The 14,452-nt window shown below is 47.7% G+C and overlaps 1 pseudogene and 1 gene segment (V, D, J or C); one reads left to right on the top strand and one right to left on the bottom strand.

Moving 5' to 3' along the window:
* Window positions 1-14,452, bottom strand: part of LOC128584904 (probable non-functional immunoglobulin lambda variable 1-50) — a 685,263-nt gene that overhangs the window by 464,111 nt on the left and 206,700 nt on the right.
* On the top strand, window positions 7,984-8,929 carry LOC128584903 (BEN domain-containing protein 6-like; annotated as a pseudogene).

Below are 14,452 nucleotides of genomic sequence, written 5' to 3'. Positions count from 1 at the left end.
AGGATGCTGTTCAGGCTGAATTGGGTTCTCCTCCTGGGTGGCAGAAGGTTTTGCCTTCTCAGGATGCTCTAGAGGCTGAGTTGGTGTCTCCTGCTCGGTTAAAGAACATTCGGCCTCTATGGTAGGCTCAGAAGTTATGGTAACCTCCACATCTGGAGGTATAACTGTAACATTGGGCAAGTAATAAAGATGAGGTTGATCCTCACCTGGAGGTGGAACTGTCACCTCATGATTAGGTGGAGTTTGAGCTATATTCTCCATCAGGGACTCTGGAGCTTGAGCTGTGACCTCCTGCTGGATTTGAGAAGGTTCAGTCTCCCCAGGAGACACAAAAGTCTGGGCTGGCTGCTCCTGCTCACTGGGGGAAGGGTCAGCCTCCCCACAAAAGCATGGGCACTCAGTTTGGGTCTCCTCCTGGATGGCAGGTGGTTTCACCTCCTCAGGATGCTCTGGAGGCTGAGTTGGAGTCTCCTGCTGGGCTGAAGAAGATTCAGCCTCCGTCACAGGCTCTGAAGTTATGGAAGCCTCCACATCCAGAGGTTTACCTGTCACCTCATGATTAGGTAGAGTTTGAGCTATATTCTCCATAGGGGACTCTGGAGTTTGAACTGTGGCCTCCTGCCTTATTTGAGAAGGGTCAATCTCCCCCGGAGACACAAAAGGCTGAGGTGGCTGCTCTTCCTCACTGGAGCAAGGTCCAGCCTCTGCAGGAAAGCCTGGAGACTCAGTTGGGGTCTCTTCCTGGTTGGCAGAAGGTTTCGCCTCCTCGGGATGTTCTAGAGGCTGAGTTGGGGTCTTTTCCTGGGTGGCAGAAGGTTTCACCTCCTCAGCATGCTCTGGAGGCTGAGTTGGGTTCTCCTCCTGGGTGGCAGAAGGTTTCACCTCCTCAGGATGCTTTTCAGGCTGAATTGGGTTCTCCTCCTGGGTGGCAGAAGTTTTCACCTCCTCAGGATGCTCTGGAGGCTGTGTTGGGTTCTCCTCCTGGGTGGCAGAAGGTTTCACCTCCTCAGGATGCTCTGGAGGCCGAGATGGTGTCTCCTCCTGGGTGGCAGAAGGTTGTGCCTCCTCAGGATGCTCTGGAGGCTGAGTTGGGGTCTCCTGCTGGGTTAAAGAAGATTCGGCCTCTTTGGTAGGCTCTGAAGTTATTGTAACCTCCACTTCTGGAGGTTTAACTGTAACATTGTGCAAGTAATAAAGATGAGGTTGATCCTCACCTAGAGGTTGAAATATCACCTTATGATTAGGTGGAGTTTGAGCTATATTCTCCATGGGGGACTCTGGAGCTTCAGCTGTGACCTCCTGCTGGATTTGAGAAGGTTCCGTCTCCCCAGGACACACAAAAGGCTGAGGTGGCTGCTCCTGCTCCCTGGGGTAAGGCTCAGCCTCCCCACAAAAGCATAGGCACTCAATTGGTGTCTCCTCCTGGATGGCAGGTAGTTTCACCTCCTCAGGATGCTCTGGAGGCTGAGTTGGAGTCTCTTGATGGGTAGAAGAAGATTCAGCCTCCGTCACAGGCTCTGAAGTTATGGAAACCTCCACATCCTGAGATTTTCCTGTTAACTCATGATTATTTCGAGTTTGAGTTCTACTCTCCATAGGGGCCTCTGGAGTTTGAACTGTGTCCTCCTGCTGTATTTGAGAAGGTTCAACCTCCCCCGTAGACACAAAAGGCTGAGGTGGCTGCTCTTCCTCACTGGGGCAAGGTCCAGCCTCTGCAGAATTCTTGGAGACTCAGTTGGGGTCTTCTCCTGGGTGGCAGAAGGTTTCACCTCCTCAGGATGCTGTTCAGGCTGAATTGGGTTCTCCTCCTGGGTGGCAAAAGGTTTTGCAGCCTCAGGATTCTCTGGAGGCTGAGTTGGTGTCTCCTGCTGGGTTAAAGAAGATTCGGCCTCTTTGGTAGGCTCTGAAGTTATGGTAACCTCCACATCTGGAGGTTTAACTGTAACATTGGGCAAGTAATAAAGATGAGGTTGATCCTCACCTGGAGGTGGAACTGTCACCTCATGATTAGGTGGAGTTTGAGCTATATTCTCCATCGGGGACTCTGGAGCTTGTGCTGTGACCTCCTGCTGGATTTGAGAAGGTTCAGTCTCCCCAAGAGTCACCAGAGGCTGAGGTGGCTGCTCCTGCTCACTGGGGGAAGGCTCAGACTCCCCACAAAAGCATGGGCACTCAGTTTGTGTCTCCTCCTGGATGGCAGGTGGTTTCACCTCCTCAGGATGCTCTGGAGGCTGAGTTGGAGTCTCTTGATGGGTAGAAGAAGATTCAGCCTCCGTCACAGGCTCTGAAGTTATGGAAACCTTCACATCCTGAGGTTTACCTGTTACCTCATGATTATTTAGAGTTTGAGTTCTACTCTCCATAGGGGCCTCTGGAGTTTGAACTGTGTCCTCCTGCTGTATTTGAGAAGGTTCAATCTCCCCCGTAGACACAAAAGGCTGAGGTGGCTGCTCTTCCTCACTGGGGCAAGGTTCAGCCTCTGCAGGAATTCTTGGAGACTCAGTTGGGGTCTTCTCCTGGGTGGCAGAAGGTTTCACCTCCTCAGGATGCTCTGGAGGCTGAATTGGGTTCTCCTCCTGGGTGGCAGAAGGTTTCACCTCCTCAGGATTCTCTGGAGGCTAAATTGGGTTCTCCTCCTCGGTGGCAGAAGGTTTCACCTCCTCAGGATGCTCTGGAGGCTGAATTGGGTTCTCCTCCTCGGTGGCAGAAGGTTTTGCCTCCTCAGGATGCTCTGGAGGCTGAGTTGGGGTCTCCTGCTGGGTTAAAGAAGATTCGGCCTCTTTGGTAGGCTCTGAAGTTATGGTAACCTCCACATCTGGAGGTTTAACTGTAACATTGGGCAAGTAATAAAGATGAGGTTGATCCTCACCTGGAAGTGGAAGTGTCACCTCATGATTAGGTGGAGTTTGAGCTATATTCTCCATCGGGGACTCTGGAGCTGGAGCTGTGACCTCCTGCTGGATTTGAGAATGTTCAGTCTCCCCTGGAGACACAAAAGGCTGACGTGGCTACTCCTGCTCACTGGGGGAAGGCTCAGCCTCCCCACAAAAGCATGGGCACTCAGTTTGGGTCTCCTCCTGGATGGCAGGTGGTTTCACCTCCTCAGGATGCTCTGGAGGCTGAGTTAGAGTCTCCTGCTGGGCTGAAGAAGATTCAGCCTCCGTCACAGGCTCTGAAATTATGGAAACCTCCACATCCGGAGGTTTACCTGTCACCTCATGATTAGGTAGAGTTTGAGCTATATTCTCCATAGGGGACTCTGGAGTTTGAAGTGTGGCCTCCTGCCTTATTTGAGAAGGGTCAATCTCCCCCGGAGACACAAAAGGCTGAGGTGGCTGCTGTTCCTCACTGGGGCAAGTTCCAGCCTCTGTAGGAAAGCCTGGAGACTCAGTTGGGGTCTCTTCCTGGTTGGCAGAAGGTTTCTCCTCCTCAGGATGTTCTAGAGGCTGAGTTGGGGTCTCTTCCTGGGTGGCAGAAAGTTTCAGCTCCTCAGCATGCTCTGGAGGTTGAGTTAGGTTCTCCTCCTGGGTGGCAGAAGGTTTCACCTCCTCAGGATGCTGTTCAGGCTGAATTGGGTTCTCCTCCTGGGTGGCAGAAGTTTTCACCTCCTCGGGATGCTCTGAAGGCTGAGTTGGTGTCTCCTCCTGGGTGGCAGAAGGTTGTGCCTCCTCAGGATGCTCTGGAGGCTGAGTTGGGGTCTCCTGCTTGGTTAAAGAAGATTCGGCCTCTTTGGTAGGCTCTGAACTTATGGTAACCTCCACATCTGGAGGTTTAACTGTAACATTGGACAAGTAATAAAGATGAGGTTGATCCTCACCTAGAGGTTGAAATATCACCTTATGATTAGGTGGAGTTTGAGCTATATTCTCCATGGGGGACTCTGGAGCTTGAGCTGTGACCGCCTGCTGGATTTGAGAAGGTTCCGTCTCCCCAGGAGACACAAAAGGCTGAGGTGGCTGCTCCTGCTCCCTGGGGTAAGGCTCAGCCTCCCCACAAAAGCATGGGCACTCAGTTTGTGTCTCCTCCTGGATGGCAGGTGGTTTCACCTCCTCAGGATGCTCTGGAGGCTGAGTTGCAATCTCTTGATGGGCTGAAGAAGATTCAGCCTCCTTCACAGGCTCTGAAGTTATGGAAACCTCCACATCCTGAGGTTTACCTGTTAACTCATGATTATTTAGAGTTTGAGTTCTACTCTCCATAGGGGCCTCTGGAGTTTGAACTGTGTCCTCCTGCTGTATTTGAGAAGGGTCAATCTCCCCCGGAGACACAAAAGGCTGAGGTGGCTGCTCTTCCTCACTGGGGCAAGGTCCAGCCTCTGCAGGAATTCTTGGAGACTCAGTTGGGGTCTCCTCCTGGGTGGCAGAAGGTTTCCCCTTGTCAGGATGCTGTTCAGGCTGAATTGGGTTCTCCTCCTGGGTGGCAGAAGGTTTTGCCTCCTCAGGGTGCTCTGGAGGCTGAGTTGGTGTCTCCTGCTGGGTTAAGGAAGATTCGGCCTCTTTGGTAGGCTCTGAAGTTATGGTAACCTCCACATCTGGAGGTTTAACTGTAACATTGGGCAAGTAATAAAGATGAGGTTGATCCTCACCTGGAGGTGGAACTGTCACCTCATGATTAGGTGGAGTTTGAGCTATATTCTCCATCGGGGACTCCGGAGCTTGTGCTGTGACCTCCTGCTGGATTTGAGAAAGTTCAGTCTCCCCAGGAGACACAAAAGGCTGAGGTGGCTGCTCCTGCTCACTGGGGGAAGGCTCAGACTCCCCACAAAAGCATGGGCACTCAGTTGGGTTCTCCTCCTGGATGGCAGGTGGTTTCACCTCCTCAGGATGCTCTGGAGGCTGAGTTGTAATCTCTTGATGGGCTGAAGAAGATTCATCCTCCGTCACAGGCTCTGAAGTTATGGAAACCTCCACATCCGGAGGTTTACCTGTCACCTCATGATTAGGTAGAGTTTGAGCTATACTTTCCATAGGGGACTCTGGAGTTTGAACTGTGGCCTCCTGGTGTATTTGAGAAGGGTCAATCTCCCCCGGAGACATAAAAGGCTGCGGTGGCTTCTCTTCCTCACTGGGGCAAGGTACAGTCTCTGCAGGAAAGCCTGGAGACTCAGTTGGGGTCTCTTCCGGGGTGGCAGAAGTTTTCTCCTCCTCAGGATGTTCTAGAGGCTGAGTTGGGGTCTCCTCCTGGGTGGCGGAAGGTTTCACCTCCTCAGCATGCTCTGGAGGCTGAGTTGGGTTCTCCTCCTGGGTGGCAGAAGGTTTCACCTCCTCAGGATGCTCTGGAGGCTGAGTTGGTTTCTCCTCCTGGGTGGCAGAAGGTTTTCCCTCCTCAGTATCCTCTGGAGGCTGAGTTGGGTTCTTCTGCTGGGTTAAAGAAGATTCTGTCTCTTCGGTAGGCTCTGAATTTATGGTAACCTTCACATCTGGAGGTTTAATTGTAACACTGGGCAAGTAATAAAGATAAGGTTGATCCTCACCTGGAAGTTGAACTGTCACCTCATGGTTAGGTGGAGTTTGAGCTATATTCTCCATGGGGTACTCTGGAGCTTGAGCTGTGACCTCCTGCTGGATTTGAGAATGTTCAGCCTCCCCAGGAGACACAAAAGACTGAGGTGGCTGCTCCTGCTCACTAATGGAAGGCTCAGCCTCCACAGGAAGGCCTGGAGGCTTAGCTGGGGTTCCCTGCTGTGTAGCAGAAGGTTCAACCTCCTCGGGGTACTCTAGGTTTTGAGCTGGGCCTTCTTGTTGGTTTGGGGACAGTCCAACCTCCTCAAAAGTTGAGACCTCTTGTTGGGTTGAGGAAAGTTCCACCTCTTCAGGGTGCTCTGGAGGCTGAGCTGGGGCCTGCTGCTGGCTTAAAGTAGGTTCAATTTTGTTACTTGGCTCTGAATTTAGTGTAAGCTCCAGATCTACAGGTTTAACTGTGACTTTGGGCAAGACTGAATGATAAATTTCAGCCCGAGTTTGAGATGGAACATTTACCTCATGATGTATCACTGGCTGAGACACATCCTCTTCAGTATTAGTTGCCTGCTGAGCTGAGGCCTCCTGCTCTGTTAAAGAAGGTTCTACCTGCTCAAAAGGCTGTGGAGCCTGAGCTGGGGCCTGCTGCTCAGTTAAAGGTTCTACTTCCTCAGGGTGCTCTTCTAGGGTTTCTTGATGGAGTAAAGAGGATGGGATCTCCTCAGGGGTCTCTGGATTTCGACTTTCATCTTTTACATTCAACTGAGAAAATTCACCTTGTGCAGGGGCCTCTTGAGCCACCTCTGGGTTTCTCGCAAATCCCAGAGGTATGCTGCCAGGGTAAAGTAAATCCATACTTTGATCTGTATAATCGTCATTCTGCAGAATTTGTTTGTAAGACTGAGATTTTGATTCAAATTGGTCTAGAGCTCCAGCAACAACTTTAGTGAGCTGTGGATGTTGAGCTAGATCTTCCTTTAGGTTCTTTGGTGAAACAGTGAATGTTGTTGGTTTTGAACTGTGACTATCTAGAGGTGGAACAAGTATTTGAAATGCCTGGTGAGCTGTAACCTCATCTGGACTTACAGTTTGAATCTTCCTTATGAGTTGAGGACGCAGAGTTAGGACTGGGTTCTGATCCCAACTGGGCGTTGGAACCACCTCTGGAGGGCTTCGTCGTCTCCTTAGCTTATTCCTCAGAAGCCGACGACGTAGAATAGTAACCCTATCTGGCCCTTGAGGTAGCTCTTGAGCTGAATCCGGGTCCGGGAATGGAGCCAAATTCTCAGGCAACTCCTGAGGTGAAGCCAACAAGTGGGAAGGAGCAGAAGACCCCAGGTAATGAAAGTCCCCAGGATCTGCTGGGGGTGTAGGCACATGAGGGGATTCGGGTGAGAGATCCGAAGAGAGGGAAGACCAGGGCTCTTTCGGCCCTGGGGATTCGGAGGTAGGCTGGACCCTGTCAGGGGGCCAACTCCAAATAGGAGCTGCCTGTATCAGCAGCCACAACAATTGCTCCGTGAGAAGGACCCGTGGGGACATAGTCGCAGTAGGGACATAATGTCCAGAGGCTCCGGCGCCAATGAGAGCCGGAACTCTTATGGCAGCTCCGCAGCGCGAGCACCCTCTGCAACTGTGTGCCCCGCCCCCACCCTTTATCTACGACAACCTTTGTTTACGCAGCAACCTTTATTAAGCTGGGGCTGGCTCCATGCCGTCAGGGTGAGCTGTTGCCCACAGTCCCTGAGCCCAAACGCCCTCCCCACAGAGATACAACTGTCTCCCACCAGAACATCCCTCCCGCCCTTAGCAGAGCAAGATTTCGGCCACAGACTAGGGTAGCCCCAGGACTCCAGCAGCCCATTATGGTAGGGGCGCCGGAGCTTCCCAAGGATGTCACAGGGCCTCGCCTCTTGGCACATTCAGAAGTGCTAGTTCAGTTCTGGCAGCCTGAACTCGTCTTCCTCCAAGCTGAAATCCCAGAGATATTCTTCTTTCCCCCAGCAGTACTGCTTCCAAGAAACACAACTGACATGCAAAATGATCACCAGTTGGACACCACGGCCAGGAGGCTGCTGCTGGGTGCGCGGACATGGCTGCGGACATGGCTGCTGGCAGCTGCTGCGGCGGCCGCGGGCTGCGCTGGGGCCTGAGCGCCCAGCGCCCAGCGCCCTCCCGCGGGGCCGCCGGCCTGTCCGCACTGTCCTCAGGTGCACTGGCCAGGCATCTCTTGGCTTGGTGGACACCTGAGGCCTTCGCCTGTCCAGCCTTACTAGGCCGAACTGCTGGGGAGTCCGGCGTCAGGGGGCGCCACGGAGCCGGGGGAACGGCGAGGCGCTGGCGGGAGCCTCCTGGCGGTGCTCCCCCTACCTCCCACCTCCCTGCGCCCCGCCCCGAGGCTGGGGCTTTGGAGCATGCAGCCCGGGAAAACATTAACTTTTGGGCCACGTGCAGAGTAGCATCATCTACATGGACATTCCTTCCTCCTACCATCTCAGAAAATCTTTGATAACAAATTGAGAAAATGCAGATGATCTTGCCAACAGATGAAATTGCCAATACTCAAGCTTTTAGAAAAAGAAAGAGGAAAAGGACAGAGACAATGAACTCAGAAAATACAAATAATGACCTGGATAAAGGACAGAGAGACCCATATTCGGGAAATGCCTTTCTGCCCGATGAGATCTCCAGTGAGGATGAAGAGCCCTTAGCAGAACTATCTAAGGAGGAATTGTGCACCAAAATAAAAAGCCTGAAAGAAAACTAACAAACACGAAAAGAAAACAGCGGACTTGGACAGTCTTTGGTCATGCTTCAAGTGTTACCACAGGCAGTCACCCAGTTTGCAGAGCTGGTTGGTATGGCAGAAGCCCTGCTTAAAGGTGTAGGAACCACGTCTACGTCTGCGTCCACCCTCTGGAGAGCAACAAACAACTCCTCCCCAGATTCATTTACTTCAACATGCAGTAACTCTAATTCTAATTGCAGTTCACCAGTTTCCTTGAAGGCTGAGGAAGAGCATCAGGCTGATAAGAAGCAGTTCAAGATTGAGAAATGGCAGATTGCCCGTTGTAATAAGAGCAAGCCTCAGAAGTTTATTAATGACTTAATGCAAGTGCTATACACAAATGAATATATGGCCACACACAGCCTGACGGGAACAAAATCCTGTACTTCAAGGGACAAAGCCATAAAACCAGCTATGAATCAGAATGAAGTTCAAGAAATCATAGGAGTAACAAAACAATTATTTACCAATACGGATGATGTCTCAATTAGGAGTATGATAGGGCAAAAGCTAAACAACTGTACCAAGAAGCCAAATTTAAGCAAAAATCCTAACTCTCAGGATATTAAGTAGATTATTTTGGTATTACAGGTATCTGTAACAAAGCTCCTTCAGTTCTAAATCTAGCATTGGATTTTGTGGAGAATCTGCAACCCTCCTGGCAGTGAGCAGAGACAGACATCTGCAGTGACAAGCTGTAAGACATGGTATCATCACTGGGCTCCCTGAGGGACCAACAAGCTCTCTGAAGAAGCTGCATGTAGGTAGAATCCCTCCTAAATACCAGTGATGCATCAGACCAGAGAATTTCTCCCAATCAAATAAGCATGCAATATCATTTTTTGGAAGTATGCATTTCCTGATCCCCCCATACTACTCTGTACAGCTAACTTAACTGGATAGTCAGAATTCTTATCATAGCAACAAAAATTTCAATCTTTAAGATTATTCATTGTCCCAACTGATCATTATACATTTATTATTATCAATGACTCCTCTTTAGAGTTTTTGAATCTTAGTGTAAGTACATGTTTGGAAAAGTAAACAGTGAAATAATCGATGTTCACAAATATGAGAGCAGCAAATTCAGATAATAATGAAAATCTGATAATCATGACTAACAAGTAGTAAGATTTTAGCAATAAAATTATAGAATCATTCCATTATCTAAAAATGTATAAAATAGGAATATGAAAAAAATCTTGCAGGTGTCAAGATTTTTTCATTTTAATATGACACTACTCTAACATACACACACACACACACAAATCCAGGTTTGGGGGATTGTTAAAACAATGCATTGATTTTCAGAATTTTCTTTTTGTTTGTTTACCAGACATGTTTTAACTTTTTATTGCCCAAAGTATATTAACTACATATGTGTAATATAAAACATCAATATCGCCTAAGACATCCTATAGAAGATATAACGTCATATCTATTTGGTTGACTATGTTACTAAACTGCTTAGTTTTAGCTGATTTATTTTAATCACAGCAGAAGAAAAATGAGTTGAAACAATCATATGGGTTGAATAATCACACACACAAATCATTTTGTAAATCAATAGAAGATTAAACACCCAAAGCCTTCCTGCAGGTCAGGTTGTCATACATGATAACTCTACAATGAGAAGCCATGCTTCTTCACTGCACAAGGTCATGTTTAAACTTGGAAAAGAGAATGCTACAATAGTTACAAAGTTCAATATCCCAGATCCAGGGCACATTCCATAAATGTTGCTTGATAACAATGTAGTTGTATAAATTAAATGTTCTTAAAGAAATAACTTACGTAACATTTGCTACTTTTACTTAAACTCCTCTCTTCTCATCTACGGACAAAGGGCTTTGTTACATCTGGTAGAGCCAGGGCCAGGGCTGATAATAATGCCTTTTTAATGTTGTCAAAGGCCCGCTGTTGGCTGGCACCCCACTCAAAGGGAGTGCCTTCCTTGGTCAAAGGGTAGAGGGGAGCTGCCAGAGTAGCAAACCCCGGTATCCATAAGCGGCAGAACCCCGCAGTCCCTAAGAATTCTCGCACCTGGCGGGGCGAGCGAGGGAACTGGAATCTGAGTCACAGTATGCTTCCTGGCTTCCGTTAACCATCTCTGCCCTCCTCTTAGGGTGTAACCCAGGTACATTACCTCTTTCTGGCAGATCTGGGCTTTCTTGGCGGAGGCTCGATATCCTAAGCGGGCTAGTTCTTCCAGCAACAGTTCTGTGCCCCAATGGCACTCTTCTTTTGTCGTTCCAGCTAGTAGTAAGTCATCTACATATTGTAGGAGCGTTACCTGAGGGTGGCTGGCGTGAAAGTGAGCTAGGTCTTGGTGGAGGGCTTCATCAAAGATGGTTGGGGAGTTCTTGAACCCCTGTGGAAGTCGGGTCCATGTCAATTGCCCCCTCGTTCCAGAGTCCGGGTCTCTCCATTCAAATGCGAAGATGTTCTGGCTAGAGGAGTGTAGTCAGAGGCAGAAGAAGGCATCCTTCAAATCCAGGACGGTGTACCAGATATGGTCCGGAGGGAGGGAGCTTAACAGATTATAAGGGTTAGGCACGGTGGGGTGGATGTCTTGCGCCCGCTTGTTTACTTCTCTCAAGTCGTGCACAGGGCGATAGTCTCCTGTGCCGGGTTTCTTGATGGGTAATGAGGGGGTGTTCCATGGTGACTGGCACTTTACTAGTATGCCCAGCTGTAGGAGACGCTGAATGTGAGGCCTAATTCCTTCCCGAGCTTCCTTAGTCATAGGATACTGGCGCACTGCCACAGGAGTGGAAGTAGCTTTGAGTTCTATGACTATAGGCGGCCTTTCTGCGGCCAGTCCCATTCCAGCAGTTTCGGCCCATGCCCCGGGATATTTTTCTAGCCAGTCATGTATGAGACTAGTCCCTTTCTCCCGCTGCTTTTCAAAGAGTCTATGTTCATCTTCTAAACGCATGGTCAGGGCTGTTACTCTCTTATTCCGGGTTACCTCTGGGCCATCAGGAGTGAAAGTGATTTGGGCTCCCATTTTGGTGAGTAAATCTCTCCCGAGGAGGGGCGCAGGGCACTCAGGGATAATTAAGAACGAGTGGGTTACCCGTCCCACTCCCAGATCTACTGATCTTCGCGTAGTCCATGAGTACTGCTGATGCCCTGTGGCCCCTACAACGCAGGATTTTTCCTTGGAGATGGGTCCTGATGGTTCGAGTAGGACCGAGTGTTGAGTTCCGGTGTCTACTAGGAACTCAACTGGCTTCCCCTCCACCTTAAGTATTACCCTAGGCTCGGGGAGGGGTTCTGAGCCCCGTCCCCGCTAATCTTCTTCTTCCTCTAAGGCCAGTACTTTCTTGGAGAGTTCTTTCTTCTTTTTTTTTAGGACATTCCCTGGCCCAGTGCCCCTTCTCCTTACAGTAGGCACACTGATCCTTATCTAATGGGACACGGTTGCCCAGGCTACCTGACTTCTTAGTTCTACCTTGGGTCTGTTCCTGGCTCTTCTCCCCTACTACTGTGGCCAAAATCCATGTTAAGTTCTTCTCCAGTGGTAAAGGACTTTAAAACTCAGGGGAGTCAAATGTTCTTCTCTCTTCCAGTAGGAAGCAAGAGAATACTTTTCAACTCACTAATAAAAATTGTCAAAAGAAAATTGCAAAAAAAAAAACAAAACTTTTTTTGGTTTTCTCTGCCTTTCATATTCTTAAATAACTATTCTGTTTCAGGAAAAAAGTTACCACAAAGATCCTTTTTTTACACGGTGCCATTTTCCTTTCTGTCTAATTTTTCTTGCTCTTAAAAAAGTCACTTTTCACAAAACAGGATCAGAGTTTACTATGAAGTTAATTATTCACTTGGGTAAACTGATAATTACAAGGTTTAAAAGATAAGAATCTTATTTTTTGACAAATATTCAGTTTCTCAAGCAATCTAAATAACCAAATTATTACATTTTAAAAATGAGAGAGATTTTATGAAATTTAACATTGATCCAGTTTGTTCTACATAGGGCCGGATAAGGACACCTGTCCCCCCTTTTCTGGTACAAACAGGCTGCCCTCTCCAGGCAACACACCCTGGACTCTAGTAAGGTTATGAACAAAGTCTCCTGAAACACTTCTGGGCAGTTCTATATTGAGTAGGGAGCAGACATTCCGATCCTTTCCCCTGAGGAAAAAAGTGCAAAGACCTAACAGCCTTGCCCCAGGGAAGAGACTGCATTTATTTATTTGCTAGTACATTCATTAAGTTTGTAAAGGTGTTTTTCAAAGTTTTGGCTAAAATTTCACTTAGAGCCAATATTTACGCCTAGACAAAGGACTCATACAGAAGACCTCTGACTTGGGTCTTGTCTTCCCTGCATGAAGCTCTGGTGCTCCCCACTCTCTCTGCATGCTCCTCTGTACAACAATATCTTAATTTATCACTGATCTGTGGCCGATGGGCTCACTTTTCAAATCTGCAAGACCAAGGACCCAATGAAGAAGAAATTATAGTAACAACATGATTTTAAGGTTTTTAAGTTACTAAAAAAAGTTCTGAAACCACAACATAGGGCATCATTTCTAATGTCTTTTCCTTGTTCCCCTAAGTTTCTTATGGCCACATGGCATCTAAGATGGCCACAAAGAACAGGACCTATGGTCTTTACCAGGAGCAGAGTTTAAGATAGAAAGCAGGAAACTAGAACATCTAGTTTCTCTCAGAATAGCCAGGGGGCAAAGTTGGAGCAGGGAAGAAGGGGCCATGTGGGTGAGACTGTGCCCTGTAGTTGCTGGCCTAAGAATGGGGAATATGTCTCTTGGGCCTCACTATAGACCTCAGACCTTTCCAAACCTTAGAATTCAAAGGCTCAAAGACATGAATATAAGTTTACAGTCAAATCCAGCAAATTGAGAAATGTTTCAGAGGTGTCCATTTTACAATCTTTGGACATTTGAATTTTAATAACAGGTATAAAACTAATTTTATCTTAAGTGAGATCACAGTCACCCGAACAAAAGGCATTTGAGTTATTCCTGTTTACACAAAGTTCTCAATCTTCCTGGAGACCCAATTAGCACATAGTCTCCTGTAAACACTTGTTTTTTTCTTTGAGACAGAGTTTTGCTATGTCGTTCTCGGTAGAGTGTTGTGACATCACAGCTCACAGCAACCTCAAACTCTTGGGCTTCAGCGATCATCTTGCCTCAGCCTCCCAAGTAGCTGGGACTACAGGCACCAGCCACAAAGCCTGGCTATTTTTTTGTTGTAGTTGTCATTGTTGTTTGGAAGGCTTGGGCTGGGCTTGAACTCACCAGCCCTGGTGCATGTGGCCGACCCCCTCCCCACTGAACAACAGGCAGTGAGCCATAAATAATGTGTTCATTTTCCCTAAACATGCTGCTTCAACTGTATTCCACAAGTTTAATATGTTTCATTTTAATATTCACTCAGTTAAAAATATGTTATATTCTCTTGAGTGATTTCCTTTAACTTCTTTGGTAACTTTTCAGTATGTTATTTCAATTTTTTTTCATAAATCGTTCTTTTACTTGGATTAAGTGTAACACTATTATGGTTCAAAATATTAGTTTTTGCTTTCTATTAAATTTAGGGAGACTTTTATGTAAAATTTCCATGTGCAGTAGAGAAATTGTCCATTAAGGGGCGTTTCACTGGAATGTTCTATAAATATGAATAACATTTAGTGGGCTAATTGTACTGTTCAGGTAACTTAAGCCTTACTGATTGTCTCCCAATTTGTTCTACTAATATAGAGTAGTATTTATAGATTTATTGAGATTTGGCTGTGTTTCAAGCTGTATTATTAGATGCACACACATTAAGATTTTAAAATTTATTTATTTATCTATCTTTTTTTTTATGCCCTGATAGTGCCTGGTGTCACAGCTCATAGCAACTTCAGTGTCCTGGGCTTGAGCGATCCTCTTGCCTCAGCCTCCAAGTAGCTGGGACTACAGCAGCCCGGCACAATGCCCAGCTAGTTTTTCTGTTTTTAGTGGTGATGAGGTCTTGCAAATGCTCGGGCTGGTCTTGAACTCTTGAGCTCAGGTGATCCACCTGCCTCAGGCTCCCAGGGAGCTAGGCTTACAGGCTAAGCCACCATGCCTGGCTTATATGAGTACAGATTTAAAATGTTTAATTCAAGAGAGCTTCTTCTAGGAAAGTCCCAAGGGCTTCACTCAGCTGGTCAACTTACACTCAGAGCACTAATATTTCATGTCTT

This window comes from Nycticebus coucang, chromosome 4 (genome assembly GCF_027406575.1).
Source record: "Nycticebus coucang isolate mNycCou1 chromosome 4, mNycCou1.pri, whole genome shotgun sequence".
NCBI lineage: Eukaryota > Metazoa > Chordata > Mammalia > Primates > Lorisidae > Nycticebus > Nycticebus coucang.
This window is presented reverse-complemented; position numbering and strand designations above follow the sequence as displayed.